Source organism: Melospiza melodia, chromosome 3 (genome assembly GCF_035770615.1).
Source record: "Melospiza melodia melodia isolate bMelMel2 chromosome 3, bMelMel2.pri, whole genome shotgun sequence".
Lineage (NCBI taxonomy): Eukaryota > Metazoa > Chordata > Aves > Passeriformes > Passerellidae > Melospiza > Melospiza melodia.
This window is the reverse complement of record NC_086196.1, coordinates 77,149,692-77,164,650: the sequence shown is the minus strand read 5'-3', so window position 1 is coordinate 77,164,650 and position 14,959 is coordinate 77,149,692.

Here is a 14,959-nt window from a genome sequence, read left to right as displayed (position 1 = left end):
CTCAACTGCCCCTCTTCTGGATGGCAAATTTTAGGACGCACTTTGTACTACGAAAACCGCCCGACTTGGCACTGGTGCCACCTTGGGTCAGGGAACCATCCTGCCTATCGTAGCTTTTTAAGGAGCCAGCAGGCCACGCCCAGCCATATACCCCCAAAAACAAACCACGGACCATTTCTCTTGGAAACAAAAATCTGCTGCCCTGCGTCTGGATGGCAGATCGCAGGAGCCACTTTGCACCATCAAACCAGCCCGACTTGGCACTGGTGCCACCTCAGGTCTGGGAACCATCCTGCATATCGTGGATTCTAAGGAGCCAGCCGGCCACTCCCACCCACAGGCCCCCAAACACAAACAACGGCGCTTTTCCCTGGAAAACAAAACTCGCCTGCCAAGTTTTTGATGGCAGATTGCAGGAGCCACTTGGTACTATCAAACCAGCCCAACTTGGCACTGGTGCTACCATGGGTCTGGTCACCATCCTGCCTATCGTAGCTTTTCAGGAGCCAGCCGGTCACTCCCAGCCATAGGCCCCCAGTCACAAACCTCGGCCCGTTTCCCTGGCAAACAAAAGTAAGCTGCCCCGCTTCTGGATGGCAGATTGCAGGACGCACTTGGTACTATCAAACCAGCCCAACTTGGCACTGGTGCCACCTTGGGTTGGGAACCATCCGGCGTATCGTGTGTTGAAAGGAGCCAGCCGGCCACTCCCAGCCACAGGCCTCCAAACAAAAACAACGGCGCTTTTCCCTGGAAAACAAAACTCAACTGCCCTTCTTCTGGATGGAAAATTGCAGGACGCACTTGGTACTACAAAAACAGCCAAACTAGGCAATGGTGCCACCATGGATCTGGGAACCATCCTGCGTATCGAGCTTCTTAAGGAGCCAGCCGGCCACTCCCAGCCATATGCCCCCAAAAACAAACCACGGAACTTTACTCTGGCAAACAAAGATCCGCTGCCCCGCGTCAGGATGGCACATTGCAGGAGCCACTTGGTACTATCAAACGAGCCCGACTTGGCCCTGGTGCCACCTTGAGTCTGGGAACCATCCTGCGTATTGTGGATTGTCAGTAGCCAGTCGACCATTCTCGGCCACAGACCCCAATCAAAAACAACGGCCGGTTCACAGGCAAAAGAACTCAGCTGCCCCGTTTCTGGATGGGAGATTGCATGAGGCACTTGACACTGTCAAACCAGCCCCACTTGGCACTGGTGCCACCTCTGGTCTGGGAACCATGCTGCGTATCATGGATTTTCAGGAGCCAGCTGGCCACTGCCAGCCACAGGCCCCCAAAAACAAAGCTCGGCCCGTTTCCCTGGCAAACAAAAGTAAGCTACCCCGCTTCTGGATGGCAGATTGCAGGAACCACTTGGTACTATCAAACCAGCCCGACTTGGCACTGGTGCCATCTTGGGTCTGGGAACCATCCTGCGTATCGTGGATTCTAAGGAGCCAGCCGGCCACTCCCAGCCACAGGCCCGCAAACACAAACAACGGCGCTTTTCCCTGGAAAACAAAACTCGCCTGACAACGTTTGATGGCAGATTGCAGGAGCCACTTGGTACTATCAAACCAACCCAACTTGGCACTGGTGCCACCATGGGTCTGGTCACCATCCTGCCTATCGTAGCTTTTCAGGACCTAGCCGGTCACTCCCAGCCATAGGCCTCCAGACAAAAACCTCGGCCCGTTTCCCTGGCAAAAAAAAGTAAGCTACCCCGCTACTGGATGGCAGATTGCAGGAGCCACTTTGCACCATCAAACTAGCCCGACTTGGCACTGGTGCCACCTCTGGTCTGGGAACAATGCTGCGTATCGTGGATTCTAAGGAGCCAGCCGGCCACTCCCAGCCACAGGCCCCCAAACACAAACAACGGCGCTTTTTCCTGGAAAACAAAACTCGCCTGCCAACTTTTTGATGGCAGATTGCAGGAGCCACTTGGTACTATCAAACCAGCCCAACTTGGCACTGGTGCCACCATGGGTCTGGTCACCATCCTGCCTATCGTAGCTTTTCAGGACCTAGCAGGTCACTCCCAGCCATAGGCCCCCAGACACAAAGCTCGGCCCGTTTCCCTGGCAAACAAAAGTAAGCTGCCCCGCTTCTGGATGGCAGATTGCAGGAACCACTTGGTATAATCAAACCAGCCCAACTTGGCACTGGTGCCACCTTGGGTCTGGGAACCATCCTGCGTATCGTGGATTCTAAGGAGCCAGCCGGTCACTCCCAGCCACAGGCCCCCAAATACAAACAACAGCGCTTTTCCCTGGAAAACAAAACTCGCCTGCCAACTTTTTGATGGCAGATCGCAGGAGCCACTTGGTACTATCAAATCAGCCCAACTTGGCACTGGTGCCACCATGGGTCTGGTCACCATCCTGATTATCGTAGCTTTTCAGGAGCCAGCCGGTCACTCCCAGCCATAGGCCCCCAGACACAAAGCTCGGCCCGTTTCCCTGGCAAACAAAAGTAAGCTGCCCCGCTTCTGGATGGCAGATTGCAGGAGCCACTTTGCACCATCAAACTGGCCCGACTTGTCACTGGTGCCACCTCAGGTCTGGGAACCATCATGCGTATCGTGGATTCCAATTAGCAAGACGGCCACTCCCAGCCACAGGCCCCCAAACACAAACAACGACGCTTTTCCCTGGAAAACAAAACTCGCCTGCCAACTTTTTGATGGCAGATTGCAGGAGCCACTTGGTACTATCAAACCAGCCCAACTTGGCACTGGTGCCACCATGGGTCTGGTCACCATCCTGCCTATCGTAGCTTTTCAGGAGCCAGCCGGTCACTCCCAGCCATAGGCCCCCAGACACAAACCTCGGCCCGTTTCCCTGGCAAACAAAAGTAAGCTGCCCCGCTTCTGGATGGCAGATTGCAGGATCCACTTGTTATTATCAAACCAGCCCGACTTGGTACTGGTGCCACCTCTGGTCTGGGAACCATCCTGCGTATCGTGGATTCTAAGGAGCCAGCCGGCCACTCCCAGCCACAGGCCCCCAAAAAAAAACAACGGCGCTTTTCCCTGGAAAACAAAACTCGCCTGCCAACATTTTGATGGCAGATTGCAGGAACCACTTGGTACTATCAAACCAGCCCAACTTGGCACTGGTGCCACCTCAGGTCTGGGAACCATCCGGCGTATCGTGTGTTGAAAGGAGCCAGCCGGCCACTCCAGCCACTGGCCCGCAGACACAAACAACGGCGCTTTTCCCTGGAAAACAAAACTCGCCTGCTGACTTTTTGATGGAAGATTGCAGGAGCAACTTTGTACTTTGAAATCAGCCGAACATGGCTCTGGTGCCACCATGGGTCTGGTCACCATCCTGCCTATCGTAGCTTTTCAGGAGCCAGCCGGTCACTCCCAGCCATAGACCCCAGACAAAAAGCTCGGCCCGTTTCCCTGGAAAACAAAAGTAAGCTGCCCCGCTTCTGGATGGCAGATTGCAGGAGCCACTTTGCACCATCAAACTAGCCCGACTTGGCACTGGTGCCACCTCAGGTCTGGGAACCATCCTGCGTATCGTGGATTCTAAGGAGCCAGCCGGCCACTCCCTGCCACAGGCCCTCAAACACAAACAACGGCGCTTTTCCCTGGAAAACAAAACTCGCCTGCCAAATTTTGATGGCAGATTGCAGGAGCCACTTGGTACTATCAAACCAGCCCAACTTGGCACTGGTGCCACCATGGGTCTGGTCACCATCCTGCCTATCGTAGATTTTCAGGACCTAGCCGGTCACTCCCAGCCATAGGCCCCCAGACACAAACCTCGGCCCGTTTCCGTGGCAAACAAAACTAAGCGGCGCCGCTTGTGGATGGCAGATTGCAGGACGCACTTGGTACTATCAAACCAGCCCAACTTGGCACTGGGGCCACCTTGGGTCTGGGAACCATCCTGCGTATCGTGGATTCTAAGGAGCCAGCCGGCTACTCCCAGCCACAGGTCCCCAACAAAAACCACGGCCCTTTTTTCTGGCAAACAAAACTTAGCTTCCTCACTTCTGGATGGCAGATTGCAGGAGCCACTTGGTACTATCAAACCAGCCCGACTTGGCACTGGTGCCACCTTGGGTCTGGGAACCATCCTGCGTATCGTGGTCTCTAAGGAGCCAGCCGGCCACTCCCAGCCACAGGCCCCCAAACAAAATCAACGGCGCTGTTCCCTGGAAAACAAAACACGCCTGCCAACTTTTTGATGGAGTTTGCAGGAGCCAATGGTACTATCAAACCAGCCCAACTTGGCACTGGTGCCACCATGGGTCTGGTAAACATCCTGCGTATCGTGGATTCTTAGGAGCCAGCCGGCCACTCCTAGCCACAGGCCCCCAAACAAAAACCTAGGCCTATTTCTCTGGCAAACAAAAGTAAGCTGCCCCGCTTCTGGATGGCAGATTTCAGGAGACACTTGGGACTATCAAACCAGCCCAACTTGGCACTGGTGCCACCTCTGGTCTGGGAACCATCCTGCGTATCTTGTGTTCTAAGGAGCCAGCCGGCCACTCCCAGCCACAGTCCCCCAAACACAAACAACGGCGCTTTTCCCTGGAAAACAAAACTGGCCTGCCAACTTTTTGATGGCAGATTGCAGGAGCCACTTGGTACCATCAAACCAGCCCAACTTGGCACTGGTGCCACCTTGGGTCTGGGAACCATCCTGCCTATTGTAGCTTTTCAGGAGCCAGCCTGTCACTCCTAGCCCTAGGCCCCCAGTCATAAACCTCGGCCCGTTTCCCTGGCACACAAAAGTAAGCTACCCCGCTTCAGGATGGCAGATTGCAGGAGCCACTTTTCACCATCAAACCAGCCCGACGTGGCACTGGTGCCACCTTGGGTCTGGGAACCATCCTGCGTATCGTGTGTTCTAAGGAGCCAGCCGGCCACTCCCAGCCACAGTCCCCCAAACACAAACAACGGTGCTTTTCCTTGGAAAACAAAACTGGCCTGCCAACTTTTTGATGGCAGATTGCAGGTGCTATTTAGTACTATCAAACCAGCCCGACTTGGCACTGGTGCCACCTCTGGTCTGGGAACCATCCTGCCTATCGTGGATTTTCAGGGGCCAGACGGCCACTCTCAGCCATATGCCCCCAGACACAAAGCTCTGCCCGTTTCCCTGGCAAACAAAAGTAAGCTACCCCGCTTCTGGATGGCAGATTGCAGGAGCCACTTGGTACTATCAAACCAGCCCAACTTGGCACTGGTGCCACCATGGGTCTGGTCACCATCCTGCCTATCGCAGCTTTTCAGGACCTAGCAGGTCACTCCCAGCCATAGGCCCCCAGACACAAACCTCGGCCCGTTTCCCTGGCAAACAAAAGTAAGCTGCCCCGCTTCTGGATGGCAGATTGCAGGACGCACTTGGTACTATCAAACTAGCCCGACTTGGCACTGGGGCCACCTTGGGTCTGGGAACCATCCTGCGTATCGTGGATTCTAAGGAGCCAGCCGGCTACTCCCAGCCACAGGTCCCCAACAAAAACCACGGCCCTTTTTTCTGGCAAACAAAACTTAGCTTCCTCACTTCTGGATGGCAGATTGCAGGAGCCACTTGGTACTATCAAACCAGCCCGACTTGGCACTGGTGCCACCTTGGGTCTGGGAACCATCCTGCGTATCGTGGTCTCTAAGGAGCCAGCCGGCCACTCCCAGCCACAGGCCCCCAAACAAAATCAACGGCGCTGTTCCCTGGAAAACAAAACACGCCTGCCAACTTTTTGATGGAGTTTGCAGGAGCCAATGGTACTATCAAACCAGCCCAACTTGGCACTGGTGCCACCATGGGTCTGGTAAACATCCTGCGTATCGTGGATTCTTAGGAGCCAGCCGGCCACTCCTAGCCACAGGCCCCCAAACAAAAACCTAGGCCTATTTCTCTGGCAAACAAAAGTAAGCTGCCCCGCTTCTGGATGGCAGATTGCAGGAGACACTTGGGACTATCAAACCAGCCCAACTTGGCACTGGTGCCACCTCTGGTCTGGGAACCATCCTGCGTATCTTGTGTTCTAAGGAGCCAGCCGGCCACTCCCAGCCACAGTCCCCCAAACACAAACAACGGCGCTTTTCCCTGGAAAACAAAACTGGCCTGCCAACTTTTTGATGGCAGATTGCAGGAGCCACTTGGTACCATCAAACCAGCCCAACTTGGCACTGGTGCCACCTTGGGTCTGGGAACCATCCTGCCTATTGTAGCTTTTCAGGAGCCAGCCTGTCACTCCTAGCCCTAGGCCCCCAGTCATAAACCTCGGCCCGTTTCCCTGGCACACAAAAGTAAGCTACCCCGCTTCAGGATGGCAGATTGCAGGAGCCACTTTTCACCATCAAACCAGCCCGACGTGGCACTGGTGCCACCTTGGGTCTGGGAACCATCCTGCGTATCGTGTGTTCTAAGGAGCCAGCCGGCCACTCCCAGCCACAGTCCCCCAAACACAAACAACGGTGCTTTTCCTTGGAAAACAAAACTGGCCTGCCAACTTTTTGATGGCAGATTGCAGGTGCTATTTAGTACTATCAAACCAGCCCGACTTGGCACTGGTGCCACCTCTGGTCTGGGAACCATCCTGCCTATCGTGGATTTTCAGGGGCCAGACGGCCACTCTCAGCCATATGCCCCCAGACACAAAGCTCTGCCCGTTTCCCTGGCAAACAAAAGTAAGCTACCCCGCTTCTGGATGGCAGATTGCAGGAGCCACTTGGTACTATCAAACCAGCCCAACTTGGCACTGGTGCCACCATGGGTCTGGTCACCATCCTGCCTATCGCAGCTTTTCAGGACCTAGCAGGTCACTCCCAGCCATAGGCCCCCAGACACAAACCTCGGCCCGTTTCCCTGGCAAACAAAAGTAAGCTGCCCCGCTTCTGGATGGCAGATTGCAGGACGCACTTGGTACTATCAAACCAGCCCAACTTGGCAAAGGTGCCACCTCTGGTCTGGGAACCATCCTGCGTATCGTGGATTCTAAGGAGCCAGCCGGCCACTCCCAGCCACAGGCCCTCAAACACAAACAACGGCGCTTTTCCCTGGAAAACAAAACTCGCCTGCCAACTTTTTGATGGCAGATTGCAGGAGCCACTTGGTACTATCAAACCAGCCCAACTTGGCACTGGTGCCACCATGGGTCTGGTCACCATCCTGCCTATCGTAGCTTTTCAGGAGCCAGCCGGTCACTCCCAGCCATAGGTCCCCAGTCACAAACCTCGGCCCGTTTCCCTGGCAAACAAAAGTAAGCTGCCCCGCTTCTGGATGGCAGATTGCAGGAGCCCCTTGGTACTATCAAACCAGCCCGACTTGGAACTGGTGCCACCTCTGGTCTGGGAACCATGCTGCGTAACACAGATTCTAAGGCGCCAGTCGGCCACTCCCAGCCACAAGCCCCCAAACACAAACAACGGCGCTATTCTCTGGCAAACAAAACTCCACTGCCCCTCTTCTGGATGGCAAATTGCAGGACGCACTTGGTACTATAAAAACAGCCCGACTTGGCACTGGTGCCACCTTGGGTCTCGGAACCATCCTGCGTATCGATCTTTTTAATGAGACAGCCGGCCACTCCAAGCCATATGCCCCCAAACACAACCCACGGCCCTTTTCTCTGGCAAACAAAACTCAACTGCACCGCTTCTGGATGGCAGATTGCAGGAGCCACTTGGTACTATCAAACCAGCCCGACTTGGCACTGGTGCCACCTTGGGTCTGGGAACCATCCTGCGTATTGTGGGTTGTCAGGAGCCAGCCGAACACTCTCGGCCACAGACCCCAATCAAAAACAACGGCCCGTTTCACAGGCAAACAAAACTCAACTGCCCCTCTTCTGGATGGCAAATTTTAGGACGCACTTTGTACTACGAAAACCGCCCGACGTGGCACTGGTGCCACCTTGTGTCAGGGAACCATCCTGCATATCGAGCTTTTTAAGGAGCCAGCCGGCCACGCTGAGCCATATACCCCCAAAAACAAACCACGGACCATTTCTCATGGAAACAAAAATCCGCTGCCCCGCGTCTGGATGGCAGATTGCAGGAGCCACTTTGCACCATCAAACCAGCCCGACTTGGCACTGGTGCCACCTTGGGTCTGGGAACAATCCTGCATATCGTGGATTCTAAGGAGCCAGCCGGCCACTCCCAGCCACAGGCCCCCAAACACAAACAACGGCGCTTTTCCCTGGAAAACAAAACTCGCCTGCCAGCTTTTTGATGGCAGATTGCAGGAGCCACTTGGTACTATCAAATCATCCCAACTTGGTACTGGTGCCACTATGGGTCTGGGAACCATCCTGCCTATTGTAGCATTTCAGGAGCCAGCCGGTCACTCCCAGCCATAGGCCCCCAGACACAAACCTCGGACCGTTTCCCTGGCAAACAAAATTAAGCTGCCCCGATTCTGGATGGCAGATTGCAGGAGCCACTTGGTAGTGTCAAACCAGCCCGACTTGGCACTGGTGCCACCTTGGGTCTGGGAACCATCCTGCGTATCGTGGATTCTAAGCAGCCACCCGGCCATTCTGAGCCACAGGCGCCCAAACACAAAATACGGCGCTTTTCCCTGGAAAACAAAACTCGCCTGCCAACATTTTGATGGCAGATTGCAGGAGGCACATGGTACTATCAGACCAGGCAAACATGGCACTGGTGCCACCTTGGCTCTGGGAACCATCCTGCCTATCGTGGATTTTCAGGGGCCAGCCGGCCAATCTCAGCCATATGGATCCAAACACATACCACGGCCCTTTTCTCTGACAAACAAAACTCAACTGCCCCTCTTCTGGATGGCAAATTGCAGGACGCACTTGGTACTACGAAAACAGCCCGACTTGGCACTGATGCCACCTTGGGTCAGGGAACAATCCTGCGTATCGATCTTTTTATGGAGCCAGCCGGCCACGTCCAGCCATATACCCCCAAAAAAAAACCACGGAACTTTTCTCCAGCAAACAAAAATCCGCTGCCCCGCGTCTGAATGGCAGATTTCAGGAGCTATTTAGTATTATCAAACCAGCCCGACTTGGCACTGGTGCCACCATGAGTCTGGTAACCATCCTGCCTATCGTAGCTTTTCAGTAGCCAGCCGGTCACTCCCAGCCATAGGCCCCCAGAAAAATACCTCGGCCCGTTTCCCTGGGAAACAAAAGTAAGCTGTCCCGCTTCTGGATGGCAGATTGCAGGAGCCACTTGGTACTATCAAACCAGCCCAACTTGGCACTGGTGCCACCTTGGCTCTGGGAACCATCCTGCGTATCCTGGGTTCAAAGGAGGCAGCCGGCCACTCCCAGCCACAGGCCTCTAAACAAGAACAACGGCGCTTTTCCCTGGAAAACAAAACTCGCCTGACAACTTTTGGATGGCAGATTGCAAGAGCCACTTGGTACTATCAAACCAGCCCAACTTGGCACTGGTGCCACCATGGGTCTGGTCACCATCCTGCCTATCGTAGCTTTTCAGGAGCCAGCCGGTCACTCCCAGCCATAGGCCCCCAGACAAATATCTCGGCCCGTTTCCCTGGCAAGCAAAAGTAAGCAGCCCCGCTTCTGGATGGCAGATTGCAGGAGCCACATGGTACTATCAAACCAGGCCAACATGGCACTGGTGCCACCTTGGTTCTGGGAACCATCCTGCCTATCGTGGATTTTCAGGGGCCAGCCGGCCACTCTCAGCCATATGCCCCCAAACATATACCACGGTCCTTTTCTCTGGCAAACAAAACTCAACTGCCCCTCTTCTGGATGGCAAATTGCAGGACGCACTTGGTACTACGAAAACAGCCCGACTTGGCACTCATGCCACCTTGGGTCAGGGAACAATCCTGCGTATCGAGATTTTTAAGGAGCCAGCCGGCCACGTCCAGCCATATACCCCCAAAAAAAAACCACGGAACTTTTCTCCAGCAAACAGAAATCCGCTGCCCCGCGTCTGGATGGCAGATTTCAGGAGTTATTTAGTATTATCAAACCAGCCCGACTTGGCAGTGGGGCCACCATGAGCCTGGTAACCATCCTGCCTATCGTAGCTTTTCAGTAGCCAGCCAGTCACGCCCAGCCATAGGCCCCCAGACAAATACCTCGGCCCGTTTCCCTGGGAAACAAAATTAAGCTGTCCCGCTTCTGGATGGCAGTTTGCAGGATCCACTTGGTACTATCAAACCAGCCGAACTTGGCACTGGCGTAACCTTGGCTCTGGGAACCATCCTGCGTATCCTGGGTTCAAAGGAGGCAGCCGGCCACTCCCAGCCACAGGCCCCCAAACAGAAACAACGGCGCTTTTCCCTGGAAAACAAAACTGGCCTGCCAAGTTTTTGATGGCAGATTGCAGGAGCCACTTGGTACTATCAAACCAGCCCAACTTGGCACTGGTGCCACCATGGGTCTGGTCACCATCCTGCCTATCGTAGCTTTTCAGGAGCCAGCCGGTCACTCCCAGCCATAGGCCCCCAGACAAATATCTCGGCCCGTTTCCCTGGCAAGCAAAAGTAAGCAGCCCCGCTTCTGGATGGCAGATTGCAGGAGCCACATGGTACTATCAAACCAGGCCAACATGGCACTGGTGCCACCTTGGTTCTGGGAACCATCCTGCCTATCGTGGATTTTCAGGGGCCAGCCGGCCACTCTCAGCCATATGCCCCCAAACATATACCACGGTCCTTTTCTCTGGCAAACAAAACTCAACTGCCCCTCTTCTGGATGGCAAATTGCAGGACGCACTTGGTACTACGAAAACAGCCCGACTTGGCACTCATGCCACCTTGGGTCAGGGAACAATCCTGCGTATCGAGATTTTTAAGGAGCCAGCCGGCCACGTCCAGCCATATACCCCCAAAAAAAAACCACGGAACTTTTCTCCAGCAAACAGAAATCCGCTGCCCCGCGTCTGGATGGCAGATTTCAGGAGTTATTTAGTATTATCAAACCAGCCCGACTTGGCAGTGGGGCCACCATGAGCCTGGTAACCATCCTGCCTATCGTAGCTTTTCAGTAGCCAGCCAGTCACGCCCAGCCATAGGCCCCCAGGCAAATACCTCGGCCCGTTTCCCTGGGAAACAAAATTAAGCTGTCCCGCTTCTGGATGGCAGTTTGCAGGATCCACTTGGTACTATCAAACCAGCCGAACTTGGCACTGGCGTAACCTTGGCTCTGGGAACCATCCTGCGTATCCTGGGTTCAAAGGAGGCAGCCGGCCACTCCCAGCCACAGGCCCCCAAACAGAAACAACGGCGCTTTTCCCTGGAAAACAAAACTGGCCTGCCAACTTTTTGATGGCAGATTGCAGGAGCCACTTGGTACTATCAAACCAGCCCAACTTGGCACTGGTGCCACCATGGGTCTGGTCACCATCCTGCCTATCGTAGCTTTTCAGGCGCCAGCCGGTCACTCCCAGCCATAGGCCCCCAGTCACAAACCTCGGCCCGTTTCCCTGGCAAACAAAAGTAAGCTACCCCGCTTCTGGATGGCAGATTGCAGGAGCCACTTTGCACCATCAAACCAGCCCGACTTGGCACTGCTGCGACCTCTGGTCTGGGAACCATCCTGCGTATCGTGGATTCTAAGGAGCCAGCTGGCCACTCCCAACCACAGGCCCCCAAACACAAACAACGGCGCTTTTCCCTGGAAAACAAAACTCACCTGCCAACTTTTTGATGGCAGATTGCAGGAGCCACTTGGTACTATCAAACCAGCCCAACTTGGCACTGGTGCCACCATGGGTCTGGTCACCATCCTGCCTATCGTAGCTTTTCAGGAGCCAGCCGGTCACTCCCAGCCATAGGCCCCCAGACACAAACCTCGGCCCGTTTCCCTGGCAAACAAAAGTAAGCTACCCCGCTTCTGGATGGCAGATTGCAGGACGCACTTGGTACTATCAAACCAGCCCAACTTGGCACTGGTGCCACCTCAGGTCTGGGAACCATCCTGCGTCTCGTGGATTCTAAGGAGCCAGCCGGCCACTCCCAGCCACAGGCCCCCAAACAAAAACAACGGCGCTTTTCCCTGGAAAACAAAACTCGCCTGCCAACTTTTTGATGGCCGATTGCAGGAACCACTTGGTATTATCAAGCCAGCCCGACTTGGCACTGGTGCCACCTTGGGTCTGGGAACCATGCTGCGTATCGTGGATTCTAAGGAGCCAGCCGGCCACTCCCTGCCACAGGCCCCCAAACACAAACAACGGCGCTTTTCCCTGGAAATCAACACTCGCTTGCCGACTTTTTGATGGCAGATTGCAGGAGCCACTTGGTACTATCAAACCAGCCCAACTTGGCACTGGTGCCACCATGGGTCTGGTCACCATCATGCCTCTCGTAGCTTTTAAGGACCTAGCGGGTCACTCACAGCCATAGGCCCCCAGACACAAACCTTGGCCCGTTTCCCTGGCAAACAAAAGTAAGCTGCCCCGTTTCTGGATGGCAGATTTCAGTAGCAACTTTGCACCATCAAACTGGCCCGACTTGTCACTGGTGCCACTTTAGGTCTGGGAACCATCCTGCGTATCGTGGATTCTAATTAGCCATCCGGCCACTCCCACCCACAGGCCCCCAAACACAAACAACGGCGCTTTTCCCTGGAAAACAAAACTCGCCTACCAACATTTTGATGGCAGATTGCAGGAGCCACTTGGTACTATCAAATCAGCCCAACTTGGCACTGGTGCCACCATGGGTCTGGTAACCATCCTGCCTATCGTACCTTTTCAGGAGCCAGCTGGTCACTCCCAGCCATAGGCCCCCAGACAAAAACCTCGGCTCCTTTCCCTGGCAAACAAAAGTAAGCAGCCCTGCTTCTGGATGGCAGATTGCAGGAGCCACTTTGCACCATCAAACTGGCCCGACTTGTCACTGTTGCCACCTCTGGTCTGGGAACCATCCTGCGTATCGTGGGTTCTAATTAGCCAGCCGGCCACTCCCAGCCACAGGCCCCCAAACACAAACAACGGCGCTTTTCCCTGGAAAACAAAACTCGCCTGACAACTTTTTGATGGCAGATTGCAGGAGCCACTTGGTACTATCAAACCAGCCCAACTTGGCACTGGTGCCACCATGGGTCTGGTCACCATCCTGCCTATCGTAGCTTTTCAGGAGCCAGCCGGTCACTCCCAGCCATAGGCCCCCAGACACAAAGCTCGGCCCGTTTCCCTGGCAAACAAAAGTAAGCTGCCCCGCTTCTGGATGGCTGATTGCAGGAGCCACTTGGTACTATCAAACCAGCCCGACTTGGCACTGGTGCCACCACTGGTCTGGGAACCATCCTGCGTATCGTGGATTCTAATTAGCCAGCCGGCCACTCCCAGCCACAGGCACCCAAACACAAACGACGGCGCTTTTCCCTGGAAAACAAAACTCGCCTGACAACTTTTTGATGGCAGATTGCAGGAGCCACTTGGTACTATCAAACCAGCCCGACTTGGCACTGGTGCCACCTCTGGTCTGGGAACCATCCTGCCTATCGTGGATTTTCAGGGGCCAGACGGCCACTCTCAGCCATATGCCCCCAGACACAAAGCTCTGCCCGTTTCCCTGGCAAACAAAAGTAAGCTGCCCCGCTTCTGGATGGCAGATTGCAGGACGCACTTGGTACTATCAAACCAGCCCGACTTGGCACTGGTGCCACGTCAAGTCTGGGAACCATCCTGCGTATCGTGGATTCTAAGGAGCCAGCCGGCCACTCCCAGCCACAGGCCCCCAAACACAAACAACGGCGCTTTTCCCTGGAAAACAAAACTCGCCTGCCAACTTTTTGATGGCAGATTGCAGGAGCAACTTGGTACTATCAAACCAGCCCAACTTGGCACTGGTGCCACCATGGGTCTGGTCACCATCCTGCCTATCGTAACTTTTCAGGAGCCAGCCGGTCACTCTCAGCCATAGGCCCCCAAACAAAACCCACGGCCCGTTTCCCTGGCAAACAAAAGTAAGCTGCCCCGCTTCTGGATGGCAGATTCCCGGACGCACTTGGTACTATCAAACCAGCCCAACTTGGCACAGGTTCCACCTCTGATCTGGGAACCATGCTGAGTATCGTGGATTCTAAGGAGCCAGCCGGCCACTCCCAGCCACAGGCCCCCAAACACAAACAACGGCGCTTTTCCCTGGAAAACAAAACTCGCCCGCCAAGTTTGTGATGGCAGATTGCAGGAGCCACTTGGTACTATCAAACCAGCCCAACTTGGCACTGGTGCCACCATGGGTCTGGTCACCATCCTGCCTATCGTAGCTTTTCAGGAGCCAGCCGGTCACTCCCAGCCATAGGCCCCCAGACACAAACCTCGGCCCGTTTCCCTGGCAAACAAAAGTAAGCTACCCCGCTTCTGGATGGCAGATTGCAGGACGCACTTGGTACTATCAAACCAGCCCAACTTGGCACTGGTGCCACCTCAGGTCTGGGAACCATCCTGCGTCTCGTGGATTCTAAGGAGCCAGCCGGCCACTCCCACCCATAGGCCCCCATACAAAAACAACGGCGCTTTTCCCTGGAAAACAAAACTCGCCTGCCAACTTTTTGATGGCCGATTGCAGGAACCACTTGGTATTATCAAGCCAGCCCGACTTGGCACTGGTGCCACCTTGGGTCTGGGAACCATGCTGCGTATCGTGGATTCTAAGGAGCCAGCCGGCCACTCCCTGCCACAGGCCCCCAAACACAAACAACGGCGCTTTTCCCTGGAAATCAACACTCGCTTGCCGACTTTTTGATGGCAGATTGCAGGAGCCACTTGGTACTATCAAACCAGCCCAACTTGGCACTGGTGCCACCATGGGTCTGGTCACCATCATGCCTCTCGTAGCTTTTAAGGACCTAGCGGGTCACTCACAGCCATAGGCCCCCAGACACAAACCTTGGCCCGTTTCCCTGGCAAACAAAAGTAAGCTGCCCCGTTTCTGGATGGCAGATTTCAGTAGCAACTTTGCACCATCAAACTGGCCCGACTTGTCACTGGTGCCACTTTAGGTCTGGGAACCATCCTGCG